Source organism: Danio rerio, chromosome 3 (assembly GCF_049306965.1).
Source record: "Danio rerio strain Tuebingen ecotype United States chromosome 3, GRCz12tu, whole genome shotgun sequence".
In the NCBI taxonomy this organism is placed as follows: Eukaryota; Metazoa; Chordata; class Actinopteri; order Cypriniformes; family Danionidae; genus Danio; species Danio rerio.
Window position 1 is genome coordinate 4,292,287 of NC_133178.1, and position 25,214 is coordinate 4,317,500.

General features: G+C 38.7%; 2 protein-coding genes across 5 annotated transcripts in view; both read right to left on the minus strand.

Annotated features, from left to right (window-relative positions):
- Window positions 1–2,828, minus strand: part of prr36b (proline rich 36b) — an 81,872-nt gene extending 79,044 nt beyond the window's left edge. For all 4 annotated transcript variants that reach the window (XM_691992.10, XM_073943812.1, XM_073943811.1 and 1 more), the window contains exon 1: window positions 2,501–2,828. The gene's annotated coding sequence lies outside the window, so the exon portion shown is untranslated. The remainder of the gene's footprint in view (window positions 1–2,500) is intronic.
- Window positions 2,829–13,240: 10,412 nt separating this feature from the next.
- mcoln1b (mucolipin TRP cation channel 1b) overlaps window positions 13,241–25,214 on the minus strand; it is a 71,295-nt gene continuing 59,321 nt past the window's right edge. The window contains exon 15 of the transcript XR_012400642.1: window positions 13,241–17,468. The gene's annotated coding sequence lies outside the window, so the exon portion shown is untranslated. The remainder of the gene's footprint in view (window positions 17,469–25,214) is intronic.

The window sequence follows — 25,214 nt, forward strand, 5'->3', positions numbered from 1 at the left end:
CAAAAATATTTTAAAATAATGTCAAAAATATTTTAAAATGTATGATTCGCATGCCTCAAAACATGAAATAGGGGGCAGCCTTATATGTTCACCAAAGAAAACTGGTGTTGATGTTTGGTACTGCGCCCTAATCAAATATAAATGAAAGCTCCGTTTTTTTGAGATATCAACTTTAAATCTGGTATATAATTGGTTCAGATATTTAGTTTGGATTTTAATGTCAATTTTAGGCTAAAACAGGTTTTGTTAAATACATATTTTATGTAATATATTAAATATGTATTTACTGTTTTATTATTTTAATAAACATAAAGGAACATAACTTCTGTTTTATTACACTTTTTGAACATTTCACCCCTTTACAATCTGACTAGTGTAAAACTGTTGTTTTGAAACAGAAATGCATATAAAATATTGAGATTTGTTCGCTATATTCTGAATTCATACATACTGACGGCTTACTAGAAATACCACTCACTTTTCTTTGCTATATTTATAAAAGCGCTTTCCATAATCATACACAAAAAATCCCAGACAAAAGCAGAGGAGACAGATCTGAGAGGAGCTGTGGTGGCCGCAGGGGGCTGAAGCATCCGTCTTAAACCCTTTTGTGTGCCGAGGAGAGAGAAGGCAACTATTAAGCAAGACAATAGGACGGACTGACTTACAAAGCCAAGATTTAGCAGCAGGAGAAGGCAAACCGACCCGCACCTGCTGCGAAACGCAACATTCGGACTCCATGGATTCGAGAACAAGCCAATGCCAAAAAAAAAAAAAACACACACACACCCTGTTGATTTCCATTGAGCTACTCTATGAGAAGAAGAAAATGTGAAACTAATAAAAAAAAAGGGTGCACAATGAGTGGATCATTTCTAAAGTCAAAATCCGGCTCAGATTAATCTCCATGGATTTTTTTTTATAGTATATAGAGAAAGCTCGATACTTCACAGTGGACTATTGAATGATATTGAGCTGCTGGTTGTTAACCGCTCTGTATTTCATCGAAACGAGCGGATAAACTGCACCAGAGGGCTTGCATTTTGGCAGGTTGGTTGGTTTAATTAATGCAGTATCATTAGTCTATATGAGGTCTGGCCTTTCCTTAAAGAGACAGTACATTGAACATTTGAAAAAAAGCCCTCGTCTTTTCCCCTACGCTCAAGCAGGTGCAAACTTTTAGGACATTAATACATAGTTTGAACACAAAACAAGATATAAGAGGGGGGGAAATCAATGACATCACAGTAGAAATGAAACATTAAGGAGTCCAATGGCTGTTTTTCGAAAACATTCTTCAGATTATCTTCCTTTGTGTTCAACAGATACTCAAACAGGTTTGGCACAAGTGCAGGATGAGTAAATGATGATTTTTGGGTGAATTAAATAAGTCATCCGACAGTTTTAAACACATCTAATTACACTTAAATATATGTACACACTGAAAAAAAATATTCAGAAATGATTCCTTGGATTAACTAAATTTTTTTAACATTAATTTAGTTTGTTTATTTATTTATATAGCACTTATATTTAAGTAATTTAAGCAATATATATATATATATATATATATATATATATATATATATATATATATATATATATATATATATATTATATATATATATATTATTATATATTATTTATATATTAAGTGGCTGTAAACTATTTATTTGGGCTGAATTTAAACAAACAAATTAAGTATATTTTTATTAAATTTAATTTGTATAAATTCAACACAAATAAATTGTTTACAACAGTTTTGCAGACATCATTTTTTTTTCCAGTGTATGACTCAAAATGATATTGCTAATCTACATAAATGTGCACCGGCTATTATATGATGTAGCCTATACTATGAGTTTCTATAGATTATACGCCTATATGGACCAAACAATTCAATTCTGAATGTTCCAAAAGCGTGAATATATTAAGTGAAGCGGGCGGGTGAATATAATGTGTGTGTGTGTGTGTGTGTGTGAGTGTGTGTGTGTGTCGGGCGGGTGGAGGAGACGCAGAACAAAAGACTCCAGTGAACAAACGAGGGGAAAGTTTCACGCACAAAAAGCCATGCCAAGCACGAAAAACCGAGCTATGCTTCGTGTGTCAGTGCGATATGGGCTTTCTGAAGGACTGTCCGTGTTGAAATCCGCCAACATTACGAGTGGGTTTGCCGTCGCCGCCCAGACATCCACCATTGAGGCGCTCTGAACACGGCATATATGAAATAACCACACTGTGATAGCGTGTTTAACCCTATAAATCAAACCGGTGTGAAACCTGCTCGCTTCGGCGGCATTTCCATCCATAGGACGATCTCATTTATTCCGCCGGTGCTCCCATTATAATGAGCGAGGCGAACAAGAGCTCATAAATATTCATTTACATATCAATGCGCCCGTCGTAAATCACTCCGCTGAATGAAAAGCGCTTCTTATACTGACACTGACAATCATTGATGGGGTTAATTAGTTGTGGGAGAATTAAAAATGAATCTTACCGAGTCTACAGCAGTTTTGTCCTCCAGCAACGCCCAATCGGTACTCGCGTCTCCTCCCGTTTATTTTGTTGGATCTTCTCCCTCTCTCTCTCTCTCTCTCCGAGCGGAACCGGCTGCTCAGCTGTTGAGAATGTGGAAAGAACCGGCAAACAAATGTTGCGGTGATAACACCCAGCAGACTGGAGCTGTACGTGAGGCTGACAGACTGAAGAGTCTACCGGCGGTAAAAGAGATGCGCGTCTCCTGGCAGCAGCGAATGAAACGGCGCACACGCGCGCGCACACATACACACACGCACACTCTCTCTTTGCGGTCCCGGACGAGCATTGAAAAGGATGAAAAGCGGCTTCGGTTTCTCTTGGCCGTGGCCAATCAGAGCTCGGGCTGAGATTTATGCAAATGAGGGATGATGTCATCGCACAGGCCACCCCGCGTTCTTTCTTTTCGCGCCATCCCTCTTCTATTCAGCCGCAGCCCCGCCCCCTTCTTCCCGCCGCTTCTGTTCACTTTCACCGATTACCAGAGACTCACACACTAACACCATTACACACTTGTTTGCTTGTGGAGCAGGCTATAGCATACACTGTTAAAATATCGGTAAACATCCTTTCACATTTATGTTTTTAGGTTGTTTGTTTATACTTTTGAACTGCATTATCAGTCACTTTTGACCCCAAAGATCTAAAAAGAGACTTTTATGAACATTTTTAATTGTTTAAATTAATATTTTGTCATTAAAATGTTAATAAAAGTCACTTTGTTAAACTATAGAGCTGATTTTTCAACGTCAAAAGTAAAATCAACATCCCGTGATGCAATTTACTACTGTAAAAAAACCAAAAACACTTGAAAATTACAAAATATATATGTGTTTAGTGTATTTAAAGGACAAGAAAGGTATTTTTTATATATTTTGATTATCAAATCTGAATCAAATAACTCAACATTAAACAACAAAAAAGACCCACTAAAAAATAAACAACATTAACTTTAGAGATATTTTAACTAAAGCCGCAAAAAACTAAACAAAGTGAAAACATGTTACTATTATAAAATATAAAAATGAATGGAGTTTTTGGCATTTTGTATTTCTGATAAATTAATTTTAATATTTTTTAACCCTTTGATGCACTACATCGGTCTAAAGTGACCCGTCTAAGTTTATTTTTTCTATATCTATTTTAAAGCTTGTGCATTAAAGTGTTAAACAAGTAAAGTAAAATAAAATAAAATAAATATGGTAAATTGCTTAGAGCATTGCCATACTAAGTTTAAATTATTAAACAATACTTCTAAATTCTAAAATGGTATAAACCTTTAAAAAAGAAGGGGGGGGGGGCGACAAATTATGCAAAACAGTATTTAAAAAGAATACAAAAATTAAACAGTAGCCTATAATAATACAATAATAATGACGATAATAATAATAATAATAATAATAAAAATAAAGAGAAAACAGATTAGCTTTTTTTTCTTCTTTTCCTTGATTTTTAGAAATATTAAATCAGTTTTGTTTGGATTATTATATTTAATGTGGTTTAATCTGGTCAGTTGTTAATAATAGGAGTTTTTTTTTACTTTATTTAATTAGTTTAAAGTTTAATTAGTTAAAAAAAACTAGTTTAATTATTATTAAACTTTAATGTTCATTATTTTTAATGGTTTAGAGGAATCTTAAAGTCTGCATAAAACAAGTTTTTACATCCACTTGAAACTGTCCTGAAATGTGAAAAAAGGGACTTCATTTCTATCTTTAGGAACTGATTGGCTTGTTAGAAGATGTGCGTTGCTAACAAAATTAATGACTGATGAATGGATGAAAGCAGGGCAGAAATTAGATAATCCACTCATAACCCTGGCTTAAATGACCGATTGCCCCGCCCTGAAGAATTAATAGCTCCGCCCTAAAGGAGTGATAGCTCCACCCCAATTGACTGAAAGTCCCTCCCTAAAGGACTGATAGCCACACCCCCTAAAAAACTGATAGCTCCGCTCTAAAAGATTGATACCTTACCCTAAAGGACTGATAGCTCCACCCTGGAGGACCGAGAACTAAATGACTGATAGACCTGCCCTAAAGGACTGAGACCCTGCCCTAAGTGACGGAGAGCCACACCAGAAAATGACTGATAGCCCCGCCCCTAAAGGACTGATAGCCCTGCCCTTAAGGACAGATAGCCCCTCCCTAAATGACTGATAACCCCTCCCTAAAGGAATGATAGCCCCTCCCTAAGGAACTGATAGCTCCTCCCTAAAGAACTGATAGCCCCTCCCTAATGGAATGATAGCCCCTCCATAAGGATCTGATAGCTCCTCCCTAAAGGACTGATAGCCCCTCCCTAAAAGACTAATAGCTCCACCCTAAAAAACTGATAGCTCTTCCCTAAAGGACTGATAGCCCCTCCCTAAAAGACTGATAGCTTTGCCCTAAAGGACAGATAGCTCCACCCTGGAGGACTGAGGGCTAAAGGACAGATAGACCTGCCCTAAAAGGCTGATAGCCCTGCCCTAAAGGACTGAGACCCTGCCCTAAGTGACGGAGAGCCACACCAGAAAATGACTAATAGCCCCGCCCCCTAATGGACTGATAGACCTGTCCTAAAAGGCTGATAGCCCCGCCCTAAAGGACTGAGACCCTGCCCTAGGTGACGGAGAGCCACACCAGAAAATGACTAATAGCCCCGCCCCCTAATGGACTGATAGACCTGTCCTAAAAGGCTGATAGCCCCGCCCTAAAGGACTGATAGCCCCTCCCTAAAAGACTGATAGCTTTGCCCTAAAGGACTGATAGCTCCACCCTGGAGGACTGAGGGCTAAAGGACAGATAGACCTGCCCTAAAAGGCTGATAGCCCCGCCCTATAGGACTGAGACCCTGCCCTAAGTGATGGAGAGCCACACCAGAAAATGACTAATAGCCCCGCCCCTAAAGGACTGATAGCCCTGCCCTAAAGGAATGATAGCCCCTCCCTAAGGAACTGATAGCTCCGCCCTAAAGGGCTAATAGCCCCTCCCTAAAAGAATGATAGCCCCTCCATACAAGTGGTGCTCGCTGCAGAGCCATTTGAGGAGAGCTGAGCTCCAGAGAGGGGGAGCTTAAACTTGAGCTCCACCTTTTTTGCACTTCTTCTACGAGTGATGTCACTGGGGGTAGGGTTAGGGGTGGGGTTGGTGTACGCATTAAAACAGCTTACAGGAGGAGGAGCGACAGCTCATGCTCCCCCTCTCTGGAGCTCACCTCTCCTCAAATGGCTCTGCAGCGAGCACCCTCTCCCTCCATAAGGAACTGATAGCTCCTCCCTAAAGGACTGGTAGCCCCTCCCTAAAAGACTAATAGCTTCGCCCTAAAAACTGATAGCTCTTCCCTAAAAGACTGATAGCCCCGCCCTAAAGGACTGACAGCTCCTCTGTAAAGGCATTTCATGTGACCAGAAGTGCAGAAAATGGATTTTGATCAAAGATTATGAGGGAAAATGAATTTACACTAAATAATGAAGTGTGCAGATACTGTAGCAAGCACTACTATATAGATACAGAAATAAGAGGAGTACAGTTTGATTTCATGCCGTTTCGTTTAAACTCAACCCGCTCTCACTTTCCTCCTCTAACCCCCTTGAGTTTTCATCAATGTGAAAGAAGGTGTGAAATCTGCGCTGAGATCAGCCTGTAAGCTTGTTTTCTGCAGGATGATCCGCAGCGCCGCCGCTCGCAGACAACTCTTTGTCTAGTTTTGTGTCTGGGTTTTCAGCGTGTCTGTCTGTCCGTCTGATTTTCTGTCTGTCTGCTTTTCTGACGAACAAAGCTGCAAGCAAACATTCCTCCATGCACAGAAGACTGCTGCTGTATTTATTCTCAGTGGTTTCTTTCTGGTCCTGTGAGGCTCTCTGATCAATTACAGTCTAACAACACTGTCTGAAAATAAACCACACTCACTTACAGCACTCAAAACATTTGCTTGGACAGTGTCTGAAATCTTTCAGATGCTCCGAATCCTAAAATATAAGCATCCTCATTGGAAGGAGACTATCCTACAGTTTAATGCTGTGTTCACACCAGACGCGGAACGCTCGGATAAATCTTTTATTCACGCATAAATAGACGCGTGAACTTTTTGAAATTACTCGCTTCATTTGCGCGCCAAATCCGCTTCAAATTTGCGTATCAAAATCTGCTTTATTAGCACATCAAAATCTGCTTCATTCATGTTTCAAAATCCGTTTCATCCACGCGTCAAAATCCGTTTTACACCTGCATCAAAATCCGCTTCATTCACGTGTCAAAATCTGCTTTTTTCACGCGTCCAAATCCGCTTCATTCACGCGTCAAAATCCGCTTTATTCGTGCGTCAAAATCTGCTCCATTCACGCATCAAAATTGGCTCCATTCACGCGTCAAAATCTGCTTCATTCACGCGTTCAAATCCGCTTTATTCATGCGTCAAAATCTGCTTCATTCACGCATCAAAATCCGCTTCATTCACGCGTCAAAATCCGCTTCATTCACGCGTCAAAATCCGCTTTATTTGTGCGTCAAAATTCGCTTTATTTGTGCGTCAAAATCCACTTCATTCGGGCATCAAAATCCACTTCATTCGGGAATTAAAATCCACTTCATTCGGGCGTCAAAATACAATTCATTTGCACGTCAAAATCTGTTTCATTCGCGCGTCAACATTCGCTTAATTCGTGCATCAAAATCAGTTTCATTTCTGCTTTAAAATCGGTTTTATTCTTGCGCCAAAATTCGTTTTATTCACATGTCAAAATCCGCTTCATTCGTGCGCTAAAATCTGTTTCATTCGCACATCAAAATCCGGTTAATTCACGCATCAAAATCCACTTCATTCATGCGTAAAATCTGTTTAATTTGCACGTCAAAATCAGCTTCATTCACGCGTCAAAATCCGCTTCATTCACGCGTCAAAATCCGCTTCATTCACGCGTCAAAATTCGCTTTATTTGTGCGTCAAAATCCACTTCATTCGGGCATCAAAATCCACTTCATTCGGGAATTAAAATCCACTTCATTCGGGCGTCAAAATACAATTCATTTGCACGTCAAAATCTGTTTCATTCGCGCGTCAACATTCGCTTAATTCGTGCATCAAAATCAGTTTCATTTCTGCTTCAAAATCGGTTTTATTCTTGCGCCAAAATTCGTTTTATTCACATGTCAAAATCCGCTTCATTCGTGCGCTAAAATCTGTTTCATTCGCACATCAAAATCCGCTTAATTCACGCATCAAAATCCACTTCATTCATGCGTAAAATCTGTTTAATTTGCACGTCAAAATCCGCTTCATTCACGCGTCAAAATCCGCTTCATTCACGCGTCAAAATCCGCTTCATTCACGCGTCAAAATTCGCTTTATTTGTGCGTCAAAATCCACTTCATTCGGGAATTAAAATCCACTTCATTCGGGTGTCAAAATACAATTCATTTGCACGTCAAAATCTGTTTCATTCGCGCGTCAACATTCGCTTAATTCGTGCATCAAAATCAGTTTCATTTCTGCTTCAAAATCGGTTTTATTCTTGCGCCAAAATTCGTTTTATTCACATGTCAAAATCCGCTTCATTCGTGCGCTAAAATCTGTTTCATTCGCACATCAAAATCCGCTTAATTCACGCATCAAAATCCACTTCATTCATGCGTAAAATCTGTTTAATTTGCACGTCAAAATCAGCTTCATTCACGCGTCAAAATCCGCTTCATTCACGCGTCAAAATCCACTTCATTCGGGAATTAAAATCCACTTCATTCGGGCGTCAAAATACAATTCATTTGCACGTCAAAATCTGTTTCATTCGCGCGTCAACATTCGCTTAATTCGTGCATCAAAATCAGTTTCATTTCTGCTTCAAAATCGGTTTTATTCTTGCGCCAAAATTCGTTTTATTCACATGTCAAAATCCGCTTCATTCGTGCGCTAAAATCTGTTTCATTCGCACATCAAAATCCGGTTAATTCACGCATCAAAATCCACTTCATTCATGCGTAAAATCTGTTTAATTTGCACGTCAAAATCAGCTTCATTCACGCGTCAAAATCCGCTTCATTCACGCGTCAAAATCCGCTTCATTCACGCGTCAAAATTCGCTTTATTTGTGCGTCAAAATCCACTTCATTCGGGCATCAAAATCCACTTCATTCGGGAATTAAAATCCACTTCATTCGGGCGTCAAAATACAATTCATTTGCACGTCAAAATCTGTTTCATTCGCGCGTCAACATTCACTTAATTCGTGCATCAAAATCAGTTTCATTTCTGCTTCAAAATCGGTTTTATTCTTGCGCCAAAATTCGTTTTATTCACATGTCAAAATCCGCTTCATTCGTGCGCTAAAATCTGTTTCATTCGCACATCAAAATCCGCTTAATTCACGCATCAAAATCCACTTCATTCATGCGTAAAATCTGTTTAATTTGCACGTCAAAATCCGCTTCATTCACGCGTCAAAATCCGCTTCATTCACGCGTCAAAATCCGCTTCATTCACGCGTCAAAATTCGCTTTATTTGTGCGTCAAAATCCACTTCATTCGGGAATTAAAATCCACTTCATTCGGGTGTCAAAATACAATTCATTTGCACGTCAAAATCTGTTTCATTCGCGCGTCAACATTCGCTTAATTCGTGCATCAAAATCAGTTTCATTTCTGCTTCAAAATCGGTTTTATTCTTGCGCCAAAATTCGTTTTATTCACATGTCAAAATCCGCTTCATTCGTGCGCTAAAATCTGTTTCATTCGCACATCAAAATCCGCTTAATTCACGCATCAAAATCCACTTCATTCATGCGTAAAATCTGTTTAATTTGCACGTCAAAATCAGCTTCATTCACGCGTCAAAATCCGCTTCATTCACGCGTCAAAATCCACTTCATTCGGGAATTAAAATCCACTTCATTCGGGCGTCAAAATACAATTCATTTGCACGTCAAAATCTGTTTCATTCGCGCGTCAACATTCGCTTAATTCGTGCATCAAAATCAGTTTCATTTCTGCTTCAAAATCGGTTTTATTCTTGCGCCAAAATTCGTTTTATTCACATGTCAAAATCCGCTTCATTCGTGCGCTAAAATCTGTTTCATTCGCACATCAAAATCCGTTTAATTCACGCATCAAAATCCACTTCATTCATGCGTAAAATCTGTTTAATTTGCACGTCAAAATCTGCTTCATTCATGTGTCCAAATCCGTTTCATTAGCGCGTCAAAGTTTGCTTTATTCGCGCATTAAAATCCGCTTTATTCGTGCGTCAAAATCCACTTCATTCGCGCGGCAAAATCTGCTTTATTCGCGCGTCAAATTCACTTCAGAGCAGACGCGGATTTGCGTTATGGGCAGGGCTTTTGTCTGTCTAGTGACTGTAGCTTCGTTGCTAAATGGCTAACATGGATTTTATTGAGAATAGATGCGTTTATGAGTTTATGAAAGCTGAAAAACAGCGTTGATTCCTTTGAAACAGTGTCTGAGTCCACTAGATTCTTTTAGAGGTGCACCAGCTCTGCGGCCTCATAAACTCCTCCAGAAACTTAACCTGGATGATGGAGGCTTTCAGCGGTGCTTCTGACTGAGCCAAGCCCAGTTTGATGAACTGTTGTCGGTGTGTGCAGGAGGATTTCCCCCAGGACACCAACAACAGGCGCTACGACATTATCACGCCCCCACAAGAGCAAGCTCCTGATTGGTTAACACTGTTCGAATGTTCGCTGAAGTTCAGATTTTCGAACTCGAGCAATTCGATACACACACACATACATACACACATATATATATATATATATATATATATATATATATATATATATATATATATATATATATATATATATATACACACACACACATATATAAATCATATAGAACAAAGAGTTTCACTTGCCTTTCACGTATTAAATGGTAAATGTATGGCATACAGTAAATGCCAAAACAAATCAAAACTTTACTGCAATATTTTAGCCTGCACTACAGCAGAACATACATGCATTCTGAATAATCAGTTCTTATCTGCCTACATATAAATGTAAATCTGCTCCAGATAAAGCATATGAAGCCTTGCAGAAGTGAACAGGATGAATGACAGCATGAAATCTGCAGTAAAAGATATGCAAATCATCCAATCAGATCTCCGGCCTCCTCATTTGCCTGCATGTCTTCAACATCCAATGCAAAAAGCCTTTTATGAGCCAACAGGTGCCATTAAAGCCTCCAGTATGACATCATCGCTGCCCTCCTGGTGATGTCATGAGCTCGGCGACACAACAAAATAAAGGGGTGTAATCTGAGAGAGCGAGCGGCTGACAGACGTCCAGAAACACACACAAAGGGAGGAAATATCCTGACCCCTTCAGCAGGAGACGTCCCGCACCGGCAGGAAGAGGCGGAGCTTTGGAGCCGCCAACACTTCCTGCGCCTATTTAATCTGATTGTGTTTCTTGCTCAGTACCAGCGATCGGCAATGCAGCTGGGCAACACGGCACAGGAACACTGGCACACTGTCAAGCACACACACAAGCCCCAGCTAGAGACATGACAGGAACCAACACACCCCAAAACAAAAGCTGCTTTCTGTTTTCGGAAAAGGCAGAGCGGAGGGCACAGGCTGTACAAAGATCAACTGATTAGACTGTATAAATCACATATTATACATTACAATTCTGGGGCAAAGCAGTGGCTCAGTAGGTAGTGCTGTCGCCTCACAGCAAGAAGGTCGCTGGTTCGAGACTTGGCTTAGTTGCCGTTTCTGTGTGGAGTTTGCATGTTGTCCCTGCGTTTGCGTGGGTTTCCACCGGGTGCTCCGGTTTCCCCCACAGTCCAAAGACATGCGGTACAGGTGAATTGGGTAGGTTAAATTGTCCGTAGTGTATGGGTGGCTGTGTGTGTGAATGTGTGTGTGGATGTTTTCCAGAGATGGGTTTTGGCTGGAAGGGCATTCGCTTGCTGGATAAGTTGGCGGTTCATTCCGCTGTGGCAACCCCGGATTAATAAACGGACTAAGCTGACAAGAAAATGAATGAATGAATGAATGAATGAATCAATTCCACAAGCATAGCACAAGCTATGCGAATTAAACGTATACATAAACCTGGAATTTGGCCTAAAACACAACAAATCAAGCAGCGTTTTCCAATGAGAAACAAAAGATCATCGCTTCCTGATAAACTGGAGCAGATATCAGTCAGAGAAATGGAGTTTAGTGTGTTGGGATTCGCCACTGTGGTGTTTTTCTTCTCTAATAAACGAGTTGCGCCTCAGAAGACGAAATGCAATGAACGCGCTGAATGAATAATCTTCTAACACTGCTGCTGATCAGATGTTCCGACACAATCTCATGGCAATTCGTAACTTTTTCATTTAGTGGCTAATTCGTACGATCTAATTCGTACATTTTAGTACAATTTGCTCATCCCCCAATGACAGTTGGGTTTAGGGGTGGGGTTAGGTGCCACGCCTCCTTTTTAAAACCGTACAATTTCGTACGTCTGAACTCGTACGAATTAGCCACTAAACTGGCAAAACATAAAATACTTACGTTTTCTCGTGAGATCCGGCTGGATGTTCAGTAACTTCTTAAGAGTGTGAATCGGATCCCAATATCTAAAGCAGGTGTGCTCGAACTTGTTCTTATGAAGGGCCAAAAACCAACCTTGATTGAGGCTAGTGGGCCAAAGGTAAATATAGCTGGGTAATTTACCAATTTATTTATTAATGTTTAGAAATGACTACAAAACATTGCTTTATATTAACTATTACAGTATTTTTTTTTACATTTTATAATGAACGTATTGCATTCCATGTCCCAAGAGCCAGTTTCTGTGCCTGACGTTCGGGTTATCTTGGTCCTAACCTTCGACCACCACCTGTTCCACAATGCACCGACCCCTTACGGCTCCCCCTGCAGGTGGTGGGTTGCGGGAGGATGGTCCCCATGTCGCTCGTTCGGGGGCTAAGGGTTTGCTACCGAGTGTGACATGGCTGGGATGAGAATCAGCACCTCCAAGTCCGAGGCCAAGGTGGTTTGCCATCTCCAGGTTGGAGGAAAGTCCTTACCCCAGGTGGAGGAGTTTAAGTATCTCAGGGTTTTGTTCTTGAGTGAGGGAAGGATGGAACGTGAGATTGACAGGCAGATTAGTGCAGCGGCGGCATTGGTTGATGTACCGGTCTGTTTTGGTGAAGAAGGAGCTGAGCCGAAAGGCAAAGCTCTCGATTTACCGGTCAATCTACGTTCCTACTCTCACCTAAGGTCATGACCAAAAGGACAAGATCTCGGATACAAGCGGACGAAATGGGTTTCCTTCGAAGGGTGGCAGGGCGCACTCTCATGGATAGGATGAGGAGCTCTGACACCAGGGAGGAGCTCGGAGTAGAGCCGCTGCTCCTCCACATCAAGAGAAGTCAGCTGAGGTGGCTCTGTTTCAGATGCCTCCTGGACGCCTACCTTGGGAGGTGTTCCAGGCATGTCTCAACGGGAGGAGGCCTCGGGGAAGACCCAGGACAAGCTGGAGCGACTATGTCTCTTGGCTGGCCTGGGAACGTCTCTGGATCCCTCCGGAGGAGCTGGAGGAAGTATCTGGGGAGAGGGAAGTCTGGGGTTCTCTCCTAGGACTGCTGCCCTCGTGACCCGGCCCCGGAAAAGTGGCAGAAAATGAATGAATGAATGAAGAAATAAACGAATTAATGTATTACAGTAAAAACAAAACAATTTATAACAGAATTACACTAGTTTGTCCCTTGATTTGCTTGCCGATGTCTTCTGCAGTCTTTTATTCACAGAGTGACATTGTTTACATTGTTAAAAATCCGATTCATTTACATTTAAAGCATTTAATTACCGTTTGCTTTTTAGTAGCTCAGCAATAAAACAAACAAAAAAAGGTTGCGTCAAATTAGAAATGACGATCTCTGCACTCTAAAAAATATGGGGTTGTTTTTTCTACCCAAATCTTGGGTTGAGGCTTTTGGGTAATTTTGGGGGGTTATTTTCAGAGTCTTGGGTAGTTTCAACCCAGCTCTGTGGGTCAAATCAACTCACAGCAGAGCCTGACTGGTATACCACATATTGTGTACTTATTTGTTTAAATGCAATGAAAATAGTGCAACATAAACGCAGATTCTGTGCGTGTTCAGATGATCAAAATGAGATTTATGCTCTTAGTCAGACCTTTCTGAATTAAAAATGTCTACTAGCACCTTTTATACACCCTTAATCAAAGCTGCACATCCCCCACCGTACTTCAGAGTCAAAACAACACAACTGCTGGGTCATCTCTCGCAGGCATTTTTGGATCAAATTAACCTATTATTTAGGTAAAAAGTAGGCAATTATTGGGTAGAAAAACAAACCATTTATGGGGTTAAAAATAATAACCCAATTACTTGGGTTAATTTAACCCCTGATGTGTTCTGTCCCATATTTACCCAGCAGTGGGGTTAAAAACAACCCAATTTGGGTAGTTTTTAACCCTGTGTTTTTTAAAGTGTGTGTTAAAGTCATTCGCTCCAACCCTCTCCGTCATATTCACGCTCATCAGATGGGATGGTGGGCCAAATCAAAGCCTGTGGGCCCTACTTGGGCATCTCTGATCTAAAGTAAGCTTTCAGCAGCTAATATCAGACTATGATTTATTGTTTATTATGAAAATTGTTGCACATGCGCATATTCTGCTACAACATTACGAATCGCCTTCTCTCTCACAAAAAACACAGTGAGAAAAAAAAAAAAACGAGAGCAAACACTCTGAGAGTGTGTCGGCATTCATGCACGCGCACAACCCCTTCTGCACGGGTGGAGACGGCAGTGCATGCAAATCCTGCACTCAGATCGCACACACATGCACGCACGCACACACAGGTGCCGGTCTGCAAATGCAGGCGGGAGCGCGGTTACCCTGGAGACAGGAACATGCCGCCACTGCACCTGATTAACATTCCGCTTATGAACCATAATGAACATGATGCCTCAGTAACCCACATTAGCCTTTAGATGTAGTAAGGAAAAACATTACTCTTAACTACACTCTAAATAATGCTGGGTTATATGAACCAAGTTTTTTTTTTAGACAAAACACAATATTGCTGGGTTATTTTATAGACCTCAGTATATTTTACTGTTAAAGCAGGCCATCTTGTGCTCTCGAGAATGCGCGACTGATATGGCTACACTGGTGTTTTTGAACCATTTATAGTGTATTATGCTGTACATAGTATTTTACAACTGTTTATTAATGAATGCTGCAGCATACTGTAGTATTAACTATAGTGAGCTGATAAACTGCAGTAAATAGTCAACCGTAGTATACTTTAGGTTTTACTACAGTAACTACTATAGAATCACCACTACTGATTACTGTAGTTGTTGTGTTATCATAGCAACTATTGAATCACCACAACAGATTAATTACTAAAGTTGTTGTGTTGCCATGGCAACTACAGAATTAGCACAGCAGATTAATTACTGTAGTTGTTGTGTTACCACAGCAACCATAGAATCATCACAGCAGATTAATTACTATAGTTGTTGTGTTACCATAGCAACTACATAATCAGCACAGCAGAGCAGATTAATTACTGTAGTTGTGTTGCCATAGCAACATTTGAATCAACAAAAGATTAATTACTATAGCTGTTGTGTTACCATAGCAACATTAGAATCACCACAGCAGATTAATTACTATAGTTGTTGTTTTACCATAGCAACTACAGAATCAGCACAGCAGATTAATTACTATAGTTGTGTTACCATAGCAACATTAGAATCACCACAGCAGATTAATTACTATAGTTGTTGTGTTACCATAGCAACATTAGAATCACCACAGCAGATTAATTACTTTAGTTGTTGTGTTTCCATAGCAACATCAGAATCACCACAACAGATTAATTACTATAGTTGTTGTGTTACCATAGCAACTACATAATCAGCACAGCAGAGCAGATTAATTACTGTAGTTGTGTTGCCATAGCAACATTAGAATCAACAAAAGATTAATTACTATAGCTGTTGTGTTACCATAGCAACATTAGAATCACCACAGCAGATTAATTACTATAGTTGTTGTTTTACCATAACAACTACAGAATCAGCACAGCAGATTAATTACTATAGTTGTGTTACCATAGCAACATTAGAATCACCACAGCAGATTAATTACTATAGTTGTTGTGTTACCATAGCAACATTAGAATCACCACAGCAGATTAATTACTTTAGTTGTTGTGTTTCCATAGCAACATCAGAATCACCACAACAGATTAATTACTATAGTTGTTGTGTTACCATAGCAACATTAGAATCACCACAACAGATTAATTACTGTAGTTGTGTTATCATAGCAACTATAGAATCACCACAGAAGATTAATTACTATAGTTGTGTTACCATAGCAACAAAAGAATCACCACAGAAGATTAATTACAAGAGTCGTTGTGTTACCATAGCAACTATTGAATCACCACAACAGATTAATTACTAAAGTTGTTGTGTTACCATGGCAACTACAGAATTAGCACAGCAGATTAATTACTGTAGTTTTTGTGTTACCACAGCAACCATAGTATCAGCACAGCAGATTAATTACTGTAGTTGTTGTGTTGCCATAGCAACATTAGAATAAACAAAAAATAAATTACTATAGCTGTTGTGTTACCATAGCAACTATAGAATCACCACAGCAGATTAATTACTATAGTCGTTGTGTTACGATAGCAACTACAGAATCAGCACAGCAAATTAATCACTTTAGTTGTTGTGTTGCCATAGCAACATTAGAATCAACAAAAGATTAATTACTATAGCTGTTGTGTTACCGTAGCAACTACAGAATCACCACAGCAGATTATTTACTATAGTCGTTGTGTTACCATAGCAACCATAGAATCACCACAGCAGATTAATTACAAGTTGTTGTGTTACCATAGCAACTACAGAATCACCACAGCAGATTAATTACTATAGTCGCTGTGTTGCCATAGCAACTATAGCATCGCCACAACAGATTAATTACGGTAGTTGTTGTGTTACCATAGCAACATTAGAATCACTACAGCAGATTAATTACTATCGTTGTTGTGTTACCAAAACAACATTAGAATCACTATAGCATATTAATTATTAAAGTTGTTGCGTTACCATAGCAACTATAGAATCGTCAAAGCAGATTAATTACTATAGTTGTTGTGTTACCATAGAAACTACAGAATCACCACAGCAGATTAATTACTATAGGTGTTGGATTACCTTGGCAAATACAGCATGGCATTCTGGCTGTCTTTTGGGACTAACAACAATGTGAATGAAGAGAAACTGGTCTCGATTACACTTTATAATTTAAAGAGACAGTCCACCCCTTCCAAAATAAAACTGTCCTCATCAATAAACTAAAACGTTGATAAATTACTTTCTTCTGTTGAACACCAAACAAGATATTTTGAAGAATGTTCAAGCAAACAGTCATTGACATCAATAGAACACATGTTGGAGCATTTTCCCTCCAGCATTCTTCAATATATCCTCCTTTGTGTTCAACAGAAGAAAGTCAAACAGGAGGAAGTGATCACATCATTTGTGGATGAAATGTCCCTTTAAAAGGCACTTCCAGTAAAGCAGCGTAAACAAACGGCCTCAGCATGAAATATTCAGGGCAGAGGCGACAGACGGGCAGGTAACAGAGCACCTTTACTGCAGGACCTGGAGGAAACATCTCTCTTATCTCCTCAGGGAATCCAGCGTTGATTCTTTCTCTCCATCTGACGGTCGATGCTCTTCCTGCACTGAATAATGCATGTCAGTGTTAAGAGAAGTGACACTTCAGTCCCACTGACACATCTCATCTCATCGGTCGCCGACTCCAGGAAGGGCTGCTTTTCTCCTCAGACAGCCTAATGTCTGGCTTTGGCTTCAGAACACTGAACTCTGAGTCTTCATATGATGATGGTGGATGATGAGGATGTAATAATGATGACAATTTCTATGGAAGATTAAAGTGAAGAGATGCAAACTCAGAATTCCCATATATGTATAAAAAATATATATATATATATAAAATAATTCTGATGGGAAATAAAAGGTGGAATTGAGATTTAAACGTAAACTTAAAACTCCAATGGAAAAAAAAAAGTCAAAATTCTGATTATGCATACACACTCACCGGCCACTTTATTAGGTACACCTTACTAGTACTGTGTTGGACCGTCTTTTGCATTCAGAACTGCCTTAATCCTTCATGGCATAGATTTATCAAGCTACTGGAAATATTCCTCGGAGATTTTGCTCCATATTGACATGATAGCATCACACAGTTGCTGTAGATTTGTCGGCTGCACATCCATGATTTATATCTCTCGTTCCACCACATCCCAAAGGTGCTCTACTGGATTGAGATATGGTGATTGTGGAGGCCATTTTAGTTCAGTGAACTCATTGTCATGTTCAAGAAACCGGTCTGAGATGATTCACGCTTTATGACATGATGCGTTATCCTGCTGGAAGTAGCCTCAAAGTGGAATATTAAACATAAAAGTCCGAATTGAGAAACGCAAACTCAGAATTCTGATGGGGAATAAAAGTTGTAATTCGGATGTAAACAAATAGACTAGTGAGTCCCAATAGAGTCCCAAAGTGTAGGTAAAACCGCTATAGGAAATCCTCTGTACCTGTTTCAGTGGGTTTATTTAGTGAGTCTACCTTAATTAGCATTATACATTTTGTACTTGTTGTATTTTGTACTGTTTTTTTATTGCTTGTTTTAGTGAATGTCTGCAGCAATATGGCGTTGCCCATAACAAATCTCCTGTAAAGGACAATAAAGTTTTACTACTACTACTACTACTACTACTAAAGTACAAGTCAGAATTATGAGATTCAGGGCTCTATTTTGACGGTCCATGCGCAGAGCGCAAAACGCAGGGCGCAAACGCTTTCAGGGCGTGACAGAACACAGTTTTGCTAATTAAAGGACAGGAAAATCCGCTTTGCGCCGTGGCGCATGGTCTAAAAGGGTTGAGTTTATTTTCTTAATGAGTTATAGGTGTGTTTTGAGAATAAACCAATTAGAGTCTCATCTCCCATTCCCTTTAAGAGCCAGCTGCGTCACGCCAAGAGCGCATTCGCTATTTACAGGACGCAAAGTAAGTCTAAGTGGAAAAAATGAGCATTTCACAAGCAAACAGTTGACAGTTAAGAGTTTTTTAACAGAAAACTGTTAAACAGAGCATCTACTGCGTGAGAATGAGAGATAATGGATCTACTTTCACTTTCGCTCTTGGATAGGGAAACCTTTACGCACAGACATCAATTAGTCTATAAATAAATAATTTTGTTTGTTAAGCGCAAAGATTTGTTTCAAAACTATTTCTAAATTCAGTTCTAATTTCCAGCAAACGAATAAATGAACAATAATAACAAAATGTGCTCAAAAACCTGAGTTATATCCTAAAACACATGCTGTGCCCCATATGGTCTAAAACCTGACAGGTGGGCAAATCTAAGCTTGTTTTTAATAAACCAAATATAAATATGGATATAATAAATAATACTGCTAATAATAATAACATTATACAAAAGCAAATTGTTATGAATGAACTGAAAAAGCTTCCCGAGATGAAGAAGACATAAAAGCAGTGATTTTTCATATTTATGTAGGCTAGAAAATAATATGTTTTGTAATATTTTAATCCTTTATATTTATATCCTATATCTATTCTTATTATATCCTATATATATATCCTTAATATTTAAATGTTTTCATATGTAAAGATATTTGCCTATTGCTCTCTTGTGTGTATTAAGCAGTGTGTAAGTGAGGCGCAACTCTGCGCCGGAGTTCAGACCGGGTTAGTTTTGGTCTAATGAAAAATCTATTATAGCAACGCGCCAGCGGTCCACCTCAGAACACCTTCCTTTTTAGACCAGAACGCCTATGGGTGCACATATGAGCGCTAATGCATTTGCTATTTAAACAGCGTAGAGCAACACCTCAAAATGACTCTTGCGCCAAGCTGAAACTACCAAAAGACTACTGCGCCACGTCTTGCGCCACACTGCGCCGGGTGTATGATAGGGCCCGTAAACTCAGAGTTCAGATTAAAAATAAAAGTCCAATGCAAAAAAAAAAAAAAAAAAGTAAAACAAAGGTTAGAATTGTGTGATACAAACTCAGAATGCAGATGGAAAAAGTCTGAATTATCAAATGAAAACTAAGAGTTAAGATGAAAAATAAATTAAAGCCAGAGTTATCAAATGAAAACTTAAAATTCCAATAGAAAATAAATTAAAATGTCAATTCCGAATTTTGAAGGAAAACAAATAAGAGTCAGAATCAGGAGATGTAAACTCAGAATTAAAAAGCTCTAAAATAACAAATTCTGACATAAAATAAAACTCTTAGTTATTACTCAGTTCTAATGGAAAATAAATGGAAAACAAAATAAAAGTCAAAATTAGAAGATTTAAAGTCAGAACTGTGAAGTGAAAACTCAAAATTCCCATTAATTTACGATAAAAGTCAAAATTCCAATGGAAAACAAAATAAAAGTCAGAATCGTGAAACGCAAATCTGAATTCCCATGTAAAAAAAATAAAATAAAATAAATAAATAAATGTATGGAAAAAAATTCTTAAGGAAAATAAAAGTTAAATAAAGTATAAATCTGAGTTATGACACATTAACTCAGACTTAAACTGAAAAGTTAAACTGCATTTTCAGGAAAATAAAATAAAAGACGCAAACTACAAACTTGAAAATCAGATTAAATATCAGAATTCAGAATCACAATGGATATAAAATAAATAAAATAAAAGGCAGAACGGTGAGATTCAGACTCAGAATTCAGAAGCAAAATCAACTAAAAATGAAAGTCAGAATTACTAAACGTAAACTCAAGTCAGAATTGAGCTGTGAGCAGTAGATGTGTGTTTCTGCGCTGGGACTGAAGCGTTCAGGCGTTCTGATGGCTTGCCAGCATTCATTTATCAAAGTCATTTTTATTGTGTCTGTTTTCTTCGGGAGTCTGGCAGGAGATTCAGCACTCCTCCTCCTTCTCCTCCTCCAGGGTTTAGTCTGCTTTTTCTTCTGGACAGTGTGTGAATGAAGCTGTGATGATGCTCACTGCGCCGCCTGCTGGAGGATCTGAGCCACTGCACTCGCTTTATAACACATGAGTGGGGATTTTAGGTAAAGTCCAGTTCCGATTTTCAGTACTCTGCATGTGCAGACGTGTTATGTGTCAAAAAAAGTTTTACAAGGAGTTCATCGGCCTTGTTCCAATAGCGTAATTTATACTTGCAAATCTCAGGTAAAAAGGCAGATGCAAAATAAAAGTCGGGAGACTGAAGTCAAATAAAATAAAAGTCAATATTATGATATGACATTTAAAATCAGAATTCCGATATAAAATAAAAGTCAGAACTGAACTGAAGTGAGAAATTTTGATGGAAATCAAAATAAAAGTCAGAATTATGAGATGTAAACTCAGAATTATAAGCTCTAAAATAACAAATTCTGATATAAAATAAAATATAACTCTTAATTATAATATATATATATATATATATATATATATATATATATATATATATATATTAGGGATGTAACGGTATCAGAATTTCACGGTACAGTAATACCTCGGTATGAATGTCACGGTACGGTATTTATTGAATCATTTACAGGAAAAAACAAAACTTATGAAAATACTCCAAAAAAGTGCCAAAAGTGTCAATGACATACAAATTAGCCATCTATCTGTAAGCTTTGAAACAGGAATTTCAATTTTAATAACAAAAAATTATTAAACCATGTAAAAAAATAAAGTTTCAATTTAGTATTGTTGAAAACTCATCACATTCAACATTTAATCACACTCAGCCCATCTACCCAGATGAGAGCTCTGCTAGTCGGACTTCTCATCAAGCATCTCCCGCTGGATCTAATCTCACTATATTTATTAAACGGGATATTTCATTCATCTTGTTGTCTTTATCTAACGACATATTCCCTGACTTTGGTCTTTGGAATCTATTACTTGTTCTCAGGTAACGTGTTTTGGCTGAGCGCAAAGATAAGTTAATGATTAATGTAACCACGTACATTCTGTATATTGACTGATCGCTTGCCTTTATTTCCTATAATGTATAAACTTATTGTATGTTATACTTTTAAAATGGCCATTATCGATTCTTAAAACTGATACTCAGCAAAAGAGAGGCTGTGTTTCGTATTTTTACTGAAATTGAAAGGAGGCAGTTGTTATCGGATCCGTTTTGTTATAAATATGCACACAGTGAAGATGACGCTCATCTTATGCAGCACGACGCCTCAACATGTCTGCTGTCTAAGTTGCTAATATTAAAATGAAAATAGGCAGTTCCTTAAATCATGTTTACATTTTATTGTTGAGAAAGTGAAACAACAAAGCCAGGGTGATGTGAATGAAGTTATAAAGTACACTGTTCCCTTTGAAGATTTACCCGTGTCCTCGGTATAGTCTGCTTTTCATGTCAAACTGAGAAGAAGAGACTGCAGCCTTGATCAAACTTGCGAAGTCTGAACTTACACGGAGAGAATGCAGGACTTAACTGTGTGTGTTAGGCTACTTAATATTCAGGAAAGCCCCAATCAGAGAGGCAAACGTCTGCAGCCCCGCCTCCGTTTTAGAGGTCTCCGTTTTCCATCATCCACAATGAGACGGAGCTGCAGCGTTTCAAGAATGAAAACAGCCTCTCCAGCGTTTTCGAAACGCTCCGTTTTCGGCGCTCGAGAACTCCGGCGTAGTGTGGACGGTTGGCGTAACCGTAGCAAAACTTATGCGTTTTCAAACTAAAACGCATTAGTGTTAACGGGGCCTTAGAGTTTTCCAGCTCTTTTCATCCCCGCTTCTAGCAGCACACTCCATTTCCGCATTACTGGATCTGTAGCGACAACAGACCGCAAGGGCTGATGGTCTAGCATGGGCTGATGGCAATTGTAGTTTTCGCTATCTCCCGTTCGCTTCATTCGCCTGAGCAAATTTTCTCAGAACACCTATAGTTTTACCGAGTCATGCGACTTCGGTAATATCGAAAAAAATTAATATTGCGGTATGACGGTATTTACAATACCGTTACATCCCTAATATATATATATATATTCTGAATTCTTTGTTTTTTATTATTATTTTAAATTATATATATATATAATATATATATATAATATATATATATATATATATATATATATATATATATATATATATATATATAATGCAAAATAATGATAAAAACAAAGAATTCATATAAAAAACTAAATGTCAGAATTAGGACATGTAAACATAACAAAAATAAAAAATTCTGACATAAATAAAATATAACTCTTAGTTATAATATAGTTCTTATGGAAAATAAAATAAGAACGAAGTATTCTGATGTAAAACAAAATAAAATTCAGAATTATGAGATGTAAACCAGAATTATGACATTTAAAATGAGAATTCGATTATAAAATAAAAGTCAGAACTGAATTGAACACACAAAATATTGATGGAAAACAAAATAAAAGTCAGAATCATGAGACGCAAACTCAGATTTATAAGCTCTAAAATAACAAATTCTGACATAAATTAAAGCTCAGTTCTAATAAAAAAATAAAATAAAAACTAAGCATTCCGACGAAAAACAAAATAAAAGTCAGAATTCTGAGACAAACTCAGAATTAAAAGCTCTGAAATAACAAATTCTGACATAAAATAAAACATAACTCTTTGTTATAATATAGTTCTGATAGAAAACAGAATAAAAGTCAGAGTTATGAGATGTAAACTAAGAATTCCATTAAAAAATAAAAGTCGGAATTCTTATGGAAAACAAAATAAAAGTCAGAATTGCAAAGTACACAAGAAGTCGAATTTTGGAGAAGTAAACTCAACATAAAAAACAAAACAATTCTGAGTTCTGACGTTAAATAAAAAATAGTAGTCAGAATTATGAAATGTCAACTTAAAGGTGCAGTAGGGGATTGTCTTCAGAAGCAGTTGTTGTTGTGCTGGTTAAAAGTCTCTTAATAGTAATGATTCAAGTAAATGATCTAAATGTATTTATATGTATTTTTATATTTTGGGTAAGGCTTAAAACTAAAAAATGTTGATCCAATTAAATAGAGTCGGGCCGACATCTCTCATAATTCAGATAAGTAGCTTAAACTGTCAGCAAATGCAGATTTGAACAACTGCGCAGCCGTTTGTACCAATGACTGTAAAAAATATGGACGACACGACAGCCCCTTTTCCCATTGAACGCCTTGAGGGCAAAACGCCTGCTTGACGGGCACAAACTGTCACAAAAGACTGCTGAAATTGGAGCCTTGACTTGCGCAGAAGGATTGTCTGATGGAGCCAGAGGAGGAGCCACGAAAATGAGTGGAGTCGAGCTTATAACCAAACGCTTTATGTAAAATCAACCACGCCCCCCGAACTTCTCAGCATGTGTTGCTGTCTTATCAACACAGATGGATGTAATAACGTTAACAAATATGAGGGTTTTATATGTTCAATCGCGCCAGCTCCGGGCCGCAGTGAATAACCTACTCGCGGTGTCGGGGGCTGATTCCGGCTCGCATGCGGCAGCGCCGGCTCGCTCGGCCGCCACATCTGGCTCCATTGACTCGGGCTGGAATCGGGCAGTGAGTCCAGACATCCGGAGTAGGTCCAGCAGAGGTAGTCAGTCTGAGCTCTGATGAGGGGTAAGTCTCCGGCAGGAGAGAATCTAGCCGGAACTGGCCCGAGTGTGTTTTGCTATCTGGGTGGCTAGGCGTGTATCAGCAAACTAATAAAGCCCTGACCTTAGCGAATAAACAGTGTACCATCAGATCATGTATGTCAGAAACTGTAGTTTACTGCTGAACTCATTTTGTCATGGTAAAATATCACAGAAATCGATTAATAACACTTCAGTCTCCTGCCGAAGCTCAGACGCGCTGCTTTGAGAAACTGTCAATCACAGCTGTCAATCACAATGACACGCCCAGCATTAAATTACTGCTAAAAACAAACTGTTTACAAAAATGAAGATCTGCACCTATTTCAGCACAATAACCAGTGCCTTAATCGACCAGAACCATCTTTCGGGACAGTTTATTGCAAGTGTAATAATTTTTTTTATTTGGGCTCAAGTCTCCTTCATTAACACGGAGGAGGCGGGCTTTATGACTTGTACTGCAGCCAGCCCCCAGGGGGCGATCTAACGGCCGAGACCTTCACTCAAACGCAGGCTTGCGGCACACTTGGTTTGTACGCAGCTCCACCAACTGCCGCGCATTCACGAGAGAGAGAGAGCGCGCGTGCGTGAGCGATCGGTAAAAACCTGCTGAATCAAAACTTTTTAAAAACCTGAATCAATATTGGAGTTGCCTTTGCACGCTGGAGAAAGAATGAAACAATGGCTGAAGGATTTCTCTAAGACTGGTAATGTTCTGTTTTAGCTTCACATAAAGCTGATGTGACGTTAGATGTTGTTACAAATGGGTTATATCTTCACAGAAGTGTTGATCAGCCAATAAAATCTTCCGGTGAAAGATTGATAAGACTATTTTCAGATTCATAGGGACCCTTTACAGCATTGATAATGTAGATATTAATTAGTTTAACAACAAAACACAAGTAAATAGCGCTATTTCGCCTAGCCTCCCTATATTGTTTACCATGCAACTCTAAATATTCACTCTGAAATTGCATGTCAGTTTGGCTTG